Source organism: Ambystoma mexicanum, chromosome 6q (assembly GCF_040938575.1).
Source record: "Ambystoma mexicanum isolate Mex_15411 chromosome 6q, UKY_AmexF1_1, whole genome shotgun sequence".
NCBI lineage: Eukaryota > Metazoa > Chordata > Amphibia > Caudata > Ambystomatidae > Ambystoma > Ambystoma mexicanum.
The window spans coordinates 216,787,068-216,804,713 of record NC_090937.1 but is presented as its reverse complement, the minus strand read 5'-3'; the positions used below and the strand labels follow the sequence as shown (position 1 = coordinate 216,804,713).

At 45.6% G+C, this 17,646-nt stretch overlaps 1 protein-coding gene and 1 long non-coding RNA gene across 2 annotated transcripts in view; one reads left to right on the top strand and one right to left on the bottom strand.

Annotated features, from left to right (window-relative positions):
- Positions 1 to 17,646, top strand: part of LOC138515898 (alcohol dehydrogenase 1-like) — a 275,051-nt gene that overhangs the window by 247,003 nt on the left and 10,402 nt on the right. The gene's annotated exons all lie outside the window — the stretch shown is intronic.
- Positions 1 to 17,646, bottom strand: part of LOC138515899 (uncharacterized) — a 313,242-nt gene that overhangs the window by 294,793 nt on the left and 803 nt on the right. The window lies entirely within an intron of this gene.

Sequence of the window (17,646 nt, the reverse complement as noted above, 5' to 3'; positions counted from 1 at the left end):
CAGTGTTTTCTGAAGGCCGGTGCAACCGCGGAAGTGCACCGAGTGCGCTGTGCTGGTTATCCAACAACAACATGCAGGTCCTGGCGAGGTTCTACCTGGAGCTGCATGCCCAAGTCTGCATGTTGCAATGACGTCTGAGTAGGATGGTAAGTAGGCATGTGTTGTACCGCTCTAAGATGCATTCTTTGCACATCCACTAACCTTTTACATGAGGAGTTGGGTTTATCACATCTTTAACAATAGTAATGCTTAAAACACACTTTTATTGGCTAAGACTGTGGGGTGTTGTAAGCGACTTCAATTGAACACTACAGTTAAGTCAATGCCTAGTCTGGGATGCTGACGGAAGCCCTTATTGATGTATTTATATGTCCAGTTCGTTTACTCTGGATGACAACCCTTATATAACACCCCTCTCTCAGAATCCCCCTGACCCCGCTGACCAAAGAAGTAGGTTTGTTTTGCAAATTTAAAAGGTTTATTTGAAAATTAAACAATATATATCTATCACACTTTTATAGTAAATTAATATTTGATAGCACACTTGTGAGGATGATAGTGATCAACAATAGATAATGTTACAGTGGTACACTCTTTTTGATGGCTTAGAAGTGATATAGAGAGGATAAAGTAGCTGAGAATGCTTTTATGGCTTCAAGGACAATGCAATAATGAATGAAAATGCAGTACAGAAAATAAACTTGATATGACTTCAACAAAAGACAATGTAATCACTTTTCTTTGACAATTCACCCCCCCTCCTTTATGCAAGGTAAAGAGATGGAAGGAAAGCACACAGTTCTCAGGAATGCAATCAAATATAATTCAGTTCCCCCCCTAGCAAGCTTAGAGGAAAACAGGTAGAAGTTTTAAACACAAGCCCAAAATGCTTTGAATGTGATGACAATGAAGTGAGAAATGTGCTAAAATTGCGTTTAATTCCCTATAGGAGGTTCATGGTAGGTGATAGCTACTTTGTATTAGTTCAGGATCACTTTAGCAATGCTCTATGAATGATTTTCAGGTTGCAAACAAATTTCAACAAAGGAAAGCAAGGACAAAATATTTTTACAAGTGGCTGAAACTAAGCAAAATGTCAAATCGCAGCAAATTTTATCATGTGTGTCAAGCGCAATTACAGAGGGAGTTTAGAATCTCAGCTTCAAAATAAAAGTTAAATCTCGCTTCTATCACAAACGGTTCCGGAGATACGGTCGATTTAGTAAAGGTGGTTTTTCGGATTTGAAATTTTAAAGCTCAGAATGACAGATGACAGTTTTCAGGTTTAAAGATGACAGAATGGACGGCCACCAGGGGGCGCGCGGATGCAGTCCTTGTCCGCGTGAGCTCCCGTCGCACGGTCCCCTAAATTGGATTGAGCCCCCGTTTTTAGGGACCCCCCCGGACTGGAACTGGGCGTAGGGGTGTCGGAAGAGCCCCCCCGCAACACAACGAAATCCCGACCAAAATCGGCCAAGAACTCCTGGAGAAAAAGCCCTGGGCGTTTCGCGCCGGAAAACGAAACCAACAGTGCCCAGAACGAGCACCACGCTGCAGTGCCCAGAGTCCCCGGCAACTTTGCGCGCTTCGACCCACGGTGCGGGGACAACGCCCAGACGCCCGCGCACCCCACCCACGCAGGAACGACCCGCTGATGGAATCCGTGTTCACCGGCACAAGGCGGGAGACGAACCTCCACGCGATGCGACTCCAGCGAACCCCGCCGAGATAACAAGTAAGTGCGTACATTGGCACTTCCCGCCTGCTCTCGCACGACTCTACACCTGCAATTCGCCCCCCCCCCGCCGAGGAGCAAACCAGCCCAGTGCAGTGGGTCGGGGCCCCACGCGAAGCAGCATAGACCCCGGAGTCCCTCCTGCACCCGGCTTCACCGGCGCTTCGACCACACAGGCCTGCACAAGCAGGGCCCCGCTCTGTCAGGCCCACGGAAGGCGGCGGCGGCATCGCGGAGCACCCGCGACCTCCCTGCGTCACACGTGGTGGTCAGAAGGTGGTCCCCCGTCCACCCAGACGACACCGTAGAACAAGACTTCACAGGGTGGACCCAACTTATCACTTCGGTCCGGACCCCACCAACGGAAGGCCCTCATTACGCAGCCAAAGAAAATAGTCATAAGGAGGGGGACGAACCCAACACGGCGTGACCCGCAAGAAGAGGGTGACCCCGAGACACGTATACCGCACAGATCCAATGACCGTCACGACTCCAGAGCTCTACATGGGGGGCACTCTCTAGCCCTAACTCTCCTTAAACACACTGGAGAACTGCCTTGTCACGCACCGCTGGGGGAATGGCCCCCTGACTCATCGCTGTCCCCTCGGGCACACCAGCGACTCCAAGAAAGATACAGGGGCGTGTGCCTCCTCAGCGGTATCCACAGCTAACTCACCCAAAAGTCCAGAACGGGTTCTCACAAGCGCATGAACCCCCAACAGAAACTCGCCATCTACGCCTACAACGCAAACCCCGGCCCTGCCGGCGACCTGGGGATGGCGTCTCCAACAACCCCGACCCCGGATGGGGACACACCGGCAACGAAAGGTGACATTGCAGGCCTGCTCGCAGAGATCAGGAACATGGGTGCCAGCATTGGTGGGAAAATTGATAAACTCACACAGCGGATTGACAACATTGAGAACAGGGTCGAAGGGATTGAAAATAACCAGGTAGCAATTGATACCCTTGAGACCCAGTTGTCACTGAGGATAAGCGACCTAGAGAAGAAGGAACAAGAGTGCAAGCTGAAGATGGACGATTTGGAGAATCGAGAAAGAAGAAATAACCTGCGATTTTTCGGCATCCCAGAAAAAGAAGGGGAAACTGAAGAGGACCTGAAAACGACCATACATGATATCATAAAGCTCCTTGTTGCCGACGACAATATAGATGAACCCAAAACGGAACGCGTCCACAGGGCGGGAGGGCCACTCGGAGGACCCCGGTCCGTCCTGGCCCGATTTCACCATTATCGAGACAGATCGAGGGTGTTAGAAAAGGCAAAGAATGGAGGCAGCATCACCCTGAGCGGGGCACACATAACGATTTATCAGGATCTCTCCTCCTTAACCCTCGCAATGAGGAAAATGTGCAAACCGCTCACCACATGGCTTAAATCTCGAGACATAAGATATAGATGGGGATACCCCTTCTCCCTCTCCTTCGAACACGAAGGATCGAGAATCAAACTGTCTTCGGAGAGAGAAATTAAGGCCTGCATCCTCGACCTATTAGGTGATCACTCTCAAGAAGAGGAGACCGACCACGCACCCCGCGAAGATAGGTAATGGCGAATACAAGGCCCGAAGAGGAGGAAAGTTAAAGGCTCGAGAAAATACCGCAGAGGAAATGGCTCACCAGAGGGATTGAGTTGATCATACTCCACCGCACTTCCACTCATCTAATTTGCAAGCTAAAATGAGAGCGAAGGACATTGCTTGTGTAGGGTGTTTCGACCCTACCCGTGCTCACCTAACAAGTACACTTGGAGGGGGGGCTCCAGGGGGCTCTAAAGTTGATATTGATGTACAAACTGCAAGGGGACTGTGAAGTAACGGTCTCCACTGGTGGTTCGGTTATGAGCCAGTGCTGCCAACTCGGCTCAATCGAACGCCACCGAACACATGGGGGGAGGGGGAGGGAAGGAAGGGGAAGGGGAACGGAAGCTGATTACGTGTCAACAACATGGATATGCGGCTCACTCAGGGAGATAGGTACGTGGCCCCCCGGTTACCACGGGGAAACAATAAAAGGATCAGCGCGACCAGGTGACCTGAAACACCACCGTCGTGATGACGGCTGAGGCATGCCCCAGGGGCAACATGAGGGTGGGCACATTGAATGTGAAAGGCCTGAACTCGCCCACAAAAAGGTCCCTCGTCTATAGAGAGTTCCGGAGGTCGGGACTTGATATCCTTCTCCTACAGGAGACGAAATATGTGAGAGGCGAAGAAAGATCGATCTTGGGGAAGCGAACGGGGCTGGAGTTCTGGGGATCGGGCCCACTGCGCAAAGGTGGGGTGGGGATCTTGGTCAGAAAAGGAATAGATCTGGTGGTCACGAAGGTTTGGGCGGACGTAGAGGGCCGAGCGCTACTTGTCACAGGCACCATAGGTAAACTAGCTATTACAGTGGCCACGATTTACTCCCCAAATGCAGGTCAGATCCGATACCTCTCCAAAACAATACCCAAGATCATGCTGGAAGCGACCGGCCATGTAATATTAGGTGGGCGGACCCCGACATGGATTGGCACCCTGGCAATCCCCAAACAAAGGTCAAACCCACTGGGGACTACACTCAATTTAATAAGATGGTGGAATTGTATGGCTTGATGGACGTGTGGCGTTGTAAGCACCCCACAGATAAACGGTATACCTTTTTCTCAGCCCCACATAACACACACACCCGCATAGATTACCTCTTCCTTTCAAGAGACATATGTGATACAGCCTCTAGCTCAGATATCGTTACAATTTCATGGTCAGATCACGATATGGTACGAGCCGAATTGTCATGGGGCTCCCTTCCAGTGGGGAGGGGTAGATGGTGTTGTAATGAATCACTTTGGAAGGATGCAGTTTTTAAACAAGAAATGCAAACCGCAATTGAGGAATACTTCCAACTGAATGACAATGGCGAGGTCGCCAAGCAGGTGGTCTGGGAGGCGGCCAAAGCCACATGGAGAGGGGTTTTAATAAGGGAAGGGGCCAGTAAAAAAGGGAGAGGGCTTTGATTGAAAACAGGCTTCGCAAGGAAATTACCCAGCTAGAGACGGGAACCCCCACTAATGGGGTTGCGGACTCTGAACGGGTCTTAGAAGCTAGGAAGAAAAGGGAGGAACTCCGTCTCCTAGAACATGAACTAATAGCCCGCAAACTTGTCCTCTTGAAGCAGAAGTTTTACGAGAAAGGGGACAAAGCTGACGCGCTATTGGCAGCTAGACTACGGGCCCAGCAAGCCGACAGAAGGTTACACGAACTATCTGATTCCGAAAATACCCCAGAAGAGCCCCAAACCACCATCCCTGAAAAATTTGCCAACTTTTTTGAAGCCTTGTACACCCCCGACGGAGAACCCGACATACCAAACATCCAAACATACCTGAACGACATCGACATGCCCGAGATTACAGTCACGGAAGCCGAATCCCTTGACAGCCCCATAACAAGTGCGGAGATCCATGAAGCAATAAAGAGACTCACATCAGGTAAATCCCCGGGGGAGGATGGCTTCTCGGCAGGATTTTATAAAACGTTTGCAACACAACTCACTCCCTTCCTCACCGATCTCTTCAATCAGATCCTGAAGACAGGGAAACCCCCCGATTCATTCACGAGGGCGATCATTGTGGTTATTCCAAAGGAGGGGAGAGACCCCGCGAGATGTGGCTCCTATCGCCCAATCTCTTTATTAAACTTAGACGCGAAAATATACGCCAGGGTCCTAGCCGCTAGACTCGAATCGTTCCTCCCCCGTCTCATCCACGCAGACCAAGTAGGTTTCATATTAGGCCGTCAAGGCGCTGACACTAGGCGCAAAACCCTTCACTTGATACACACCTCCCATACCCTCCATACCAACCCTGCGCTGCTCTCTATTGATGCGGAAAAAGCGTTCGATAGGGTAGAGTGGGACTTCCTAATGAAGGTCCTTCAGAAGATAGGACTTGGCCCCAACTTAAGAAAGGGAATACAAGCAATATATTCAGCTCCCTCGGCATCGGTCCATGTGAATGGAGAATATTCTAGGTGGTTCCGACTGACGCGTGGTACCAGGCAGGGATGCCCCCTCTCAGCTATCTTGTTCGCCCTATCGCTAGAACCAGTGGCATGCAAAATCAGACAAGACCTTGGTGTAGAGGGCATACGTCTGGGAGGCGTAGAGTACAAACTAGCGCTATACGCGGACGACATACTACTACACGTAGTCAACCCAGAGATCTCCATTCCTCGAGCCATTTTCCTACTTGAGGAATACGGCCGCTTGTCGGGGTTCAAGATCAACCGCGCTAAGTCAGTCCTTTTCCCCTTACAAGGTGACCCAACTACGAACGTGGAAAGATATTCCTCCCTGGGGCTAACGATCGAACACCACACATTACAATACCTAGGGATTCGAATCACCAAAAATATTGCCTCTCTCTACGAAGCAAATTTTCCCCAGCTCTTAACTAAACTCCGGTCTGACCTCGCTAGATGGGGTAAACTCACGATATCGTGGTTGGGCAGGCTCAATGCGATAAAAATGACTTGCCTCCCCCGGTTCCTTTACCCATTCCAGATGCTCCCAATCGAGATCCCTCAAAGGTACTTCGTAGATGTCAGGAAGGAAATTCTAAAATTTCTCTGGCAAGGAAAGAAGCCCCGTATAGCATATGCCACCCTTACAATGCCCAAAGATAAAGGAGGGGTAGGACTACCTGACCTGAAAAAATACCATGCAGCAGCCCAGCTCCGTCTACTCGTCCCCCACCTGCGCAACTACAGTGAACCACAATGGGTAGCAATGGACAACCACTACCTTGCACCCGCAACACTTGGAGAATGGATGTGGGCACCACGGAAACGGGTCTTGGGAAGGACAAGAAACCACCCACTATTTGTAGCCCTGTGGGACATCTGGAGGGAGGGAACGGACATGAAATGCATTACAACTTGGCCGTCCCCACTAAGCCACTTATGGTCACCAGGCATCAACAACCATATCCCCAACGTAGAAAGATTTCAGACCTGGTATGAGGCGGGACTTGAGCGGGTGGGTCAGCTTCTCCGCACCGACTCCTTCATCACCTTGCCAGCCCTAACAGAGATCTTAAACATAGGAACTCTATCCGCTTTTCACTACCTCCAAATTAAAGGAGTCCTGACGAGGGAGGTGTGGAAGGATAAACTGAGCAGAGATCTCACCCCATTTGAAAGACTGCTAGACTCCAAGACTGATAGGAAGGGACTGATCTCAATGATGTACAAGCTGCTGTTGGAGGGAGGTAATGGGTCGACATATACTCTTCGAACACGATGGGAAAATGACATGGGGATTGAAATTGAAGACGAACTATGGGACAAAATGTGCTCCATGGCCACACGCACCTCTATATCAAGCCAATACAAATTACACTCCATCAAGCTCCTACACCGCTGGCAATATGACCCACACAGACTATCAAAGATGTATCAAGCATCATCCCCCCTTTGTTGGCGCGAATGCGGTCAAATAGCTGATTACTGGCATATGTGGTGGGGCTGCCCTGGGGTCCAGATTTTCTGGGATGAGGTGCTGGGCTGGATAAGGCACACGGATGGGATCCAGAGAGCCCTGACCCCGCAACTGGTGCTGTTTAGTCTTGAGGCGGAGGATGGCGAATGGACGAAGGTCCAGGGAGTAGTCCCCCACTTATTACTTGCGGCGAGGGCACTGATAGCGACCAAATGGAAATCATTGTTGACCCCTAGTAAGAAAGAATGGATTAATGTCGTCTTAAATCTTTGCACGATGGAAAAGATAACGGCATCACTCCATGGCAGAACGTTACAATGTGAGCTCTTATGGTCCGACTTCCTGAGCGCATACACGTCCACTACGGAACCAACCCACAGCGAAGATGACTCTCTACCCTGAAAGGACAGGACCAGACCACCCTCCTCCTCCAGGGACGGCCCCACCACCGCTTCGCCATAGATCTTCCCCCATCCCAGTAGACACAACCATCCCAGGCCTGTAGCCACACCCCCCTCATGAACACGCCCATAGCAGAACTCATCTGACCTAGCACTGACCCACAACAAACACCCTGACCATGATGCCAAAATTTCCAAATGACCAGTCTTCCATTCCGGGGGGGAGGGGGGAGGGAGTATTGATTTTAAATTTGTCGGGGGAAAAGAGATGACATACTTGTATGTGTTGTTGGCCCCCCTATGTTCTTCCGTTTATGTATGCTCTATAGCTGCACCTCACGATCACCAGGAAGAACCTGACCTGAACAGGTACTCGTTGTTATTTCAAACGACATTCTCAGTCTGTACTTCTCTGTTCATGTGCAATGTTTACTTTGAAAATTCAATAAAAACAAATTTAAAAAAAAAAAAAAAAAAGATGACAGAATGACACGATTCTAGGAGGCAGTTCTAAATAGGTTAAAATAGTTTGGATTAGATTATTTTAAACTAAGAGATTGGTTTTGGCACAGTGAGTACTCACACTATATTTTTGAAATAAGCCGTCAAGGTCTGGTCAGGTTGGACAGGACATCCGGCGGGTGGTTCTGAAGTCCCGGCTATCTGGGTCAGCTCTGCTCTCTGGGTCTGTCAGGCACTGGTTCTGCTCACAACGGTCTGGTCTGTGGTTCTCTCTGGCTCCGGATACAGCACTGCTTTCTGGATACTGCTACAGGTTCTTTCAAAAGTTCTTGGCAAAGAATTCAAACAGCTCCCCCGGCTGTTGAATAGTTTGGTTGGTTTTGAGGCCTGCTGAAGAGAACTCAGCTTGTGGTTTAGGCCTTTGCTTTAAATTGTGGAGTCAGAGTTCTAACTTCTGGTCTCTGTCTAGCTGGAGTCAGTCTAGGTCTCTGGAGTTCTGGATGCGAATTCGTCCGTCAGCGTGCTCCGCAGAAAATGGGAATTGAGTGTCTCTACCTGTCCCAGCAGTCTCCTTTTATGTGTTCTACAAGTGGGTGTGTGCATGGACATAACTGAGCCGGCCCCTCGCAATCTATCATTGGCCACGTCCTCCTCTCTCCCTTGATTGGGGAGCTGGGTTGTGTGTCAGCTTTATGGCTTACAGAAAGACACTCCCCTTGTCAATGTGCACACAAATCTATTTCTGATCCAAATACATATTTCCCAGATACACAATTTGTTGAAATTACATGTACATATTACAGATTCCTTATGGTCCATGCTTATCCGACTCTGATCTTCCTGGGGGCTTGCATTAAAAAATGACAACTTAATTTCATTTTTAATTGGTTTACCAATGTTAAATCTGTATCAAAAATTACACCAATGTACACCCTCCTTCTACACACATTCCAGTAATTTACTAGGTTTCTAGCATAAACCCGGTGTCTGTAATATCAATAAATAGCGGGGTTTCGCCTCAGAACATGGTACAAAGTTGAATCAAGTCTTGAATTGTGGGTACATTTCTTAGATTGAGGTTCTCCAAATTGCACATTTTTGTAAGCTTAATACAATATTTTAGAAGCATTTAACTTAAACATATATTTGCTGCAATATGATTCCATAAAAGTGTCTGGGTCCGCCCCCAGAAACTTGGGAGTACCACATGTCTCTCCTCTCCCAGGCAGGGCTCTGTTTACACTCCACACTGAAAATCAACATACCCCATTCAATTGCAAGAGTCTACTGTGTCGGCTGAGGTCAGCAGGCCAGGGGGCCATTCTGCATTTGGTTAGCATGTCCATGTGATCTCCTGGGCTGTTGTGTGGGTCTCTGAGGTGAGAAGGTTTCCCAGCCTCTTGGCCTGTTAATGCAATCAGATTGTCTCTGGGAACAGCAGGTGGTTAAGAGTTTTAATTACCCAGCAGGCCTTTGAAGTTTCCAGCTGTCTTAGGAGGCTGATTAGCTTCTGAAGTAGCAGTTCTCCTGTCAGAGTTTAAACCGCTAGCACCGGTTTGTGGACAAAGCTGGTACTGCACCCATTTTTGGGATCTGTCTTGAATTAATGCATTTCAATAGAGTGGTCTTTTGCTTGATAGTATAGGATCCTTGCTTAACATTGTTTTGATGGCATCCTTACAGTAGAGTGGTGATGTGGAACCCCCCACAAGAAGGTTGTATCTTTAGAGTGGTCTTGTGCCCATGATTTTAGCAACTTTTTGACATCAATAAAAACGGATTTTGAACAGAACCATCTTTCTTTGCACTGGTGTGTGGCAGATTAGGTGACCATTTTGGTGTGCGCAAACTGCGCGGTTCTCCTGGATTCTGGCGTGAATGTGGGCGGCGACAGCTCATCCCCACATCTACCCAGTCTATTGATTTAGTTTGTTCTGGGATAGAATAATGGGCGTCGACAGCTCATCCCCACATCTACCCAGTCTATTGATTCAACATGGGTCAAAACCCTTGACAGTGTGTAAGAATTGTGCAACTATAGGGATGCATCAATTTATGTAATTGCACAGGAGGGTGGCTCTTCATTGTTTTGATTTTTCCATGTAAGTAAAATGTTGCATAAGATCGGCTGTATTGACCTTTGGATTAATCATCACAAATTGGTGGCATCACAAGAAAAAAATTCACGATAGAGTCCTTTGAAAAGTGCAAATCTGAAATATTGGCTAAAATGTTAGTTTGAAGGCCATTGAGTGCATACTGGAAAAGCAAAAGCAAACCAGGTTATGAAATGTACCTATACCAAATGAGACCTAAAATTATTCGTTCCTTGTATATCAAATTTAGATTCACCATACTGACAATCGCCCAGTTGCTTACAAAATACGATCACAGTAAATTAAATGCATGTCCATTCTGTGACACCATAACTGAATCGGAAGAGCACTTTTACTAATTTACCCACTTTACCTGCTGTAAGGAACTCATGGTGGCAACAGTAAAGACAGACACAAGTGATCACAGTTCAAGGGTGTTTATTAAACTGTAAAATGCACGGTGGAAAAGCGATTAATCTAAACATGCGCCCAACATCAAATGAAAATAAGGCTGTACTTGTGGTGTTGTGTCAAAATAAAAAGGCCTATACTAAAGAAACCTATTGCCAAATCCTTACAACTAATTATATAAAGAGTGTGGGATAGGGTTTTCAAAAAGAAAGAAGTGTTCACAAATATTAAGTCAGGATGTGATTGCCAGGGTTCTCCCTTCGCCACGTTTTGAATACGGGACAAGGTGGGTCTCCTGAGCACAGCACACACTCGAGCTTTTCGAGCACGTGCCAACAGTTCTGCATCCGCTATCAGGTTTTTCGATGGTCAATTCTCCTTTAACAAAAGTCTCTTGCCTTCGAGGCCTGATGCTCTCACAAACAAACACAAAGTTCTGTTCTACGAACACTGGGTGATGGCTTCAACCCTAGGTCCCCCACTTCTGGACGCAGACCCCTCAGAAGTCGTATTCAACAAATTAACAAGACAGTTGCTTTCTCAGTGAACTTTTGGTGATAAATATCCACCCCTGGATCTCCCTCGGCCAGGCTGACCATAGATGACAAGGGGGACACTTTCCTTCCCCTTGTCTTGCAATGCTTCTTGCTTTCACAAATCTTCAATGTCTTTATAAACAGGCTTTTCGGTTATTTCCCTTGGTTGTCGAACTTCCCTCTGCTGAGTACACTCTTGCTAATCTTTAGGAAACACAGCTCATGTACACATTTTCTTCAGGTGGGATACACTTCCCTTAAGTTTCACAATTCTCTGCCGGTCAAAGACTTTTGGCAGTACAGAAGATTTTGCAAGACACCTGTATGACCACTTTGCCCATTCTTTGTCTCTTCCCAAGGCCATCTGGTCACGGTAGTCTTTACAGTTGGGTAATCACCTAGAATTTCTTGCGTGAGAACCAACCTGGTGCCGGACCCCTCTGTATCTGGTTTCCCCCTCCTTTGTTAATAGTATTGGCTTCTTTTCAAAGTTCAATTTAGCATTCGGCTACTTTTCATTGAACACAGTTGGGTTTCTTATCAACACTTCTCCTCTCTCACCGGCTGTGATGAACTGCTTGGCTTTCTTTCACCTCAGAATCAAGGTTGGTACCACAGAGACAAGCGCCTCTCCCCAGCTTGGCAATCAGCGGAGGAGGGTCTCGTGTACCCTTCACATCTGGTGCAATACACGCTCTCTATTGTTCGCAGACTTATGATTCCCTCTGCAGAGGTTTCACGGGCCTTGGTTGGAAAGGTCAAGGTCGACTCTCTCCTTGTCACCCTCTCGGTCTGCACTGTATTTCTCTTACTCTTGAACTGCTGTGCTGAATTATCACTTATGTCGTGCTGTCTGCCTTGCTCGTAGTGTGCTGTCATGCTCCACCTTTTATACCTATGGGAAAGGGAAAGGGCTGTCAGGTGTGTGTGATTCTGATCAATTGCCTGTCTTTGCCTGACCCTTGTATTGGGACTTGTCAGGCAAACTGCTCTGATGTTAACCTGTTGTCTTTCATGTTGTGCGAAAGTGTTTGTGTAAGAAAGGGGGGGGGAGTGTTTTGGAATATCCTACGTAGTAGGATAGGGAAAAGGTGTTTAAAGAAGGGGGATACCACGTCTCGCCCATCGGTGTCCCACTCCCACTCTCTAAGGACCCCCCATCCAGGTGATCCTCCTGCACTGGTCCACCCCCAGGAGCAAGATCCAAAAGTGATGGCCGTGTCCTGGCCACCTGGATGACAGATCCCCGAAGACTAGGCAGCGAGACACATTCAGGTTTCTCACACTATAGAAGACTATACTTGAGACAAATATTTTTATTCCATAATAAAATCAGAACAACCACCGAAGCTATGCGCCTCTGCAAAAACACGAGAGATGCACTCACAGTTTTTGCAGTTGATAAATACACCAGTAGAGCATTGTTGAGGTGAACAGAAGAAAGGAAAGTTGTACCTTGAGCAGTAATAACTAGTATCAATTCTCCAATGCGTTATTTCAGGTCTAGGTTAACTAGTAAGTGGTATACATTTATTTCACAATGTCACGGTCTGATTACTAATGTCTTTGTATTAAAACAGCATGTCTCGCCTGCGGACATCCTCTCCCCAATCCTCAAGGACTCTCCACCAAGGTGATCTTCCCTCGCACCTCCACCCCCAGGGTTAGGATCCAAAAGCAATGGCCTTTCCCTGGCCACCTGAGCCAAGGACCCCAGGGGATTAGGTGTGAAACTACCCGCAGGGTTCTCACAGCACCTACTGAAGTTGGATTCACAAATTTACATTCTTAGATTTTTTGATATTATTCTTTTGCAAGAGGTTATGGTGAGGGACACTTGTTTTTCTGATGCTCTCCAACTTTTTTGCATCCAGCTCTCAAAGGTCCAAGGAGAAGACCATTTGGTGGCCTTCTGGTGGCAATTGGCAATGGATTGCCTTTAACAGCTCAAGTACTTCACAATGATAATCCTGACCTGTTTGCTTTAGAAATTACCCGTTTAGATAAATTATAGTGGGATTATTTTATCATCATTAATTTATATCTAAATCCCAACTTCTCTGGGGGTGAGAAACATTTGGTGTCCTTAACTAACATTATTACGGATTGGTACAATGATGACAGCAGATGTAGCATCATCATTGCAGGTGACTTTAATGCTACATATCGGATGGGTCTTGACCCCATGGAAAAGCATTATGACACAAGCATTACAACATCTTGCATGGTTGTTCCACACCCTCTGGTAATGATATCTTTTGAACTTTGGAGGATTGGAGTCTTAACTACCTTAACAGCAATGTCCAACGTGATGTTCCCCCCCAAACCTACTTGGAAGAGAGATCATTCCTCTTGCATTATTGACTATGTTTGGGTCTCTAACAATCTCTTTCACACCTGTGACTTATTTTTAAAAATCATTGACATAGATATAAGTGATCATAATGTCTTATCTATACTTTTCAGACCATGCAAAAAAGGGATAACCAACTGATTGAATCAATCGATGTTAGGATCAAAAGTACCAAAAAATAACCTGCCTTGGTTTCCAAAGGATATTTGCACCTGCAAGGCGAAAATGCTTAATATGCTTAAGACCGCTCCGGGGACTTATCAACAGTCCCTTTTTCTCCACCAGTGTTTACAAACACCATATTCCTTATGCAGCAAAAAAACGATCAATTCTTCTCACGTCCAGGTTTTAAAACTTTCTACGATTCATAAGCGCACTGCTGATCAAGAGGTTGTGCTAAAGAAAAAAAGAGTTGTATCTGCACATTCACTCTCTTAAGCCCAATCATGATGGATTTTTGGCTTCTATGTTGATTAATCAACCGTCATTTTTTCAATGTTAGTTTTGCCAAAATGTGTTTTTGAAAAACCTCATCAAAGAAACGTTTTTCTTTCTGAGGGGGGCATCATAGCAGAATTTTGATAGGAATTTGTTAAAAGGCCATAGATGATTGATGTTACAAAAAGACAGTGAGTGCAAGCTCTTTATCTTGGCCAAGTGACAGACCCATTCTTTCTGGAGCATGATAAATGCACACACTATGTGCCAAGATTCACTGCAACTGGATACTATCCACGAATGACCATTACGAAAAACTGTATTCATGTAAAAATTAAATTGGAACCCCGGTTCCTTATGAACAGAACACTGAAATGTGGGATATACCATTCACAGTGCAGGAAAAGTTCACATTGATACGAATAAAGATTATTGAAATAAATGCATGGAAGTCCTCATACTTTTATTGATATCTAGGCAATTATTGGCTAGACCTGGCCAGGAACTTGCCCATTTGGGATTTCAGATTTCCTCCATACCTAGCATGGAAAGTCTGTACAGAAAACTCAGTTTGAAGGTCTCCATTTTGCAGCCCAGATGATGAGGCTAGACCACAAGTATGGCTGCCTTTCTGTATTACCCATATTACACTATTAAAAAACTAAGGTAGTGCCCTCCTTGCTGTATGGAGCAGAATATTCTCAATTGAAGGATCTCCATTGGAAGTGCCTGGAGGGTATCCTCTGGGGGAGGGTCGTCTCCATACCTGGCTCAAATTCAGCTGTGGGTATATCATTTGGGTTGGGATTTCAGTCCTTAGTAGCCAGAATCAAATGGCAAAAAAGTCATTTTATTCCGAAAAATATGGGTTTGCCTTACTTGTTCTTTATTCTTTTTTTTTAAAAGCTCAGTACTTAACACACATTCTGAGGTCCTAACTGTATGGTCCAATACTTGTGATCACATCTTATTCGATTTGGGCATGAGTAGGGAGGACTAAATTGGAAATCCGCTGAGGAGCAGGAGACTCCTCTGGGATGCTGACTGGCGCCTTACAGCAGATCCTCTGCGCACTTATAGGTTATTTTCTGATCTGTCCCTAACGGAGGAAGAAGAGGAATTCTATTCCTCAATACCCTAGTAGGTGCCCATCTAGATTTGTACAGGAACACTTCATGCGTATAAGATTCAACCTGCACAAGACCTTTGAAATAATTGGTGGAAGAACAAATTAAAAATATCAACTACGAACGTGCAGACTCTGTCACTGTCCTCACACTATGGGTACTTTGGAACACCGGCTCATTGAATGTATTAATTTTCATGAACTAAGATTCATATCTTTTGAGCACTTTTTCACTGAACTTTCGTTTGTATACACTAAGAATTTGTGTCATCTAATTTTAAATGGTCAACCGACATCTCTGGTTATTGCAGCAGCCAATCTGATTACATAGTATTGAAACTGGTCAATCCTACTCCTTAGGCCTAGCTTTACCTTACTTTACCTTTCTTTAAATTAATTTTTGATCATGTTTTATTGAGCACTATGGATGGAATTCCTACTGTATTTCGCCACTGAATTTGCAATCCTTCATATTTAAACTGCAATTTGTACTGTGTGAATGGTTTTAACTATACCACAACATTTATTTATTTATAGAGCGCGCCTAACCCGGGGGTATCTGGGCGCTTTTGCTTAAAGGAATCCACAATAGTTGCATGCATACAAAATACAATAAAGAAAATATGAAAAAATAATGCATACCGTTATAGAATCAATGCTGGCATATATTGGCATGACTAGCATTCAAATGTCTTCTTACAGTGATCAAATTCTGGCATATATTGTAGGCAGACACATCATGAAGTGTGTTATACTATGTCCACGATTGCATGTATTATGGTCAACGACATCTTGAAAATGAGTTGGAAAATGGACCTGTGTGCTCTTGGTGACTTGACATCTTTTCGATTTGATCATGTGTAACAACAGAACCAATTGTAAGAAGTATTACTTCATTCCCAATTTTTAGCAGAGAAAACAGCCCATTTCCCAAAGCTTTGCCTGGCCCCATGGAACAACACTGACATTTCAGTTTTTAATAAACAAAATGAACATGCCACTGTCAAATGGGGGAGCCGGAGGAGCTGAAGCACTTTGTTCATATTTCTCCGACATGAGGGGAAAAATATCTGTGCCCCATTCTTCTACAAAGGGGTCTAGCGTTGAGACATGCGGGGTAGAGAGGAGATCGTGAGTGGGAGTGGGGAGGGGGCGAATGACCTCTTCCGTTTGTCTCTAGCTAACTTTGTCATGCTGGCTTTCTAAAGTTGGACAACTTTGGTACAACGATAACTTTGGTACAACGATAACAAGTCGGATGTTACAAGCCCTCTAGTCCAATGTTTAAGAAAATATAGGTTTTGTGTGGTTAACTCACAACTTTAGGCCAAGGTCTATTAAAAATAATCTTTTCTATTAATAATGTTTTGATTTTAACATTCTAAATGGGAGTAATCTGAATTAACTAATCCCCTACTGAATGCAATATTTACAAAAATGTCTGGTCAGGTATGGCTAACCACAAACTGCTGCAGTGTAGAGACATCCTGTGCGTGCTTCTCGTTCAGTATGAGCAGTTTATTGTGAAAAAAGCATTAGAAAACACACTCTGAAACATTTGTCTTGAAGACATGTAGAATGTGAAAGCTGATTTTACAAAAGATAAATCCTATAAGAATTACTGAAATGGATACAAAACTGCATGACTAGGTTTACAGGGAAGGTTCCGTGCAGTGCACTGAAAGTGCAAGTTTCAACTTCTTCCTACACTTTTATTTTAAAACGAAACCAATTAGAACTTTTTATAAAATACAGGTATAGGAACAGTAAAACTTAATTTTAAAAAAAGTAAAGGAGCACCGCTCCCAAACGCTCCTCCCCACTTTTCGACCACTGCAGGGTTCTGTATCTTCTCTCCCATCTCCCCCATTCCTGTGGCCCAATCTCACTTACTCCCGTTCATAAAAAAACATGCACATACTCACAGTTACCCTGACACACACATTAACACATTCACACATACAAGCACAAACTTTTTTTAAATAATAAACTTAACTCAACCTGAAGATTAGTCCCTCACCTTATCCCTCGGGTCTGCTCTTCTTCCTTGGCCCTGCACTGCAGCAGGAATCAGGAACGAAAGGTGACTGCTGACACTCCCATCCCTCAGTCCCACCTCCTAAAAGGGGCCATAAGAAGGCATGAGAGGAACATTCCTTTAGATGCCCTCACGATTTCCTATGGACCGTGCAGTGACGTCATTTCACCAAAATGCCAGGGGTAGCGGAAGTGACATCACACGACCCATGACCCCCTGGTGACATCACAGGAAGTGATGTCATTTGACCCCACCCCAAAGTGATATCGCGGGATGCGATGGAACGCGACCTTTCACCCCTTGACAAAAAAGGAAGTGCTATCACATAGCATTGTACACTACAAAAAATATGGTTACGATATCGCTATAATATGATGTACATTTCATACAAGAATGGATCGCCATATGTATCGTTAAGATCAGTGTGTATAGGCCCATATTACCAAATAACTGTGAATGCAAGCAGGCGTCCATGGCCAAATGATAACGATGTGTTTTTATATAGCCCTTACACCTAAGCGCTTTATATAGAAAAAATATACACCCAA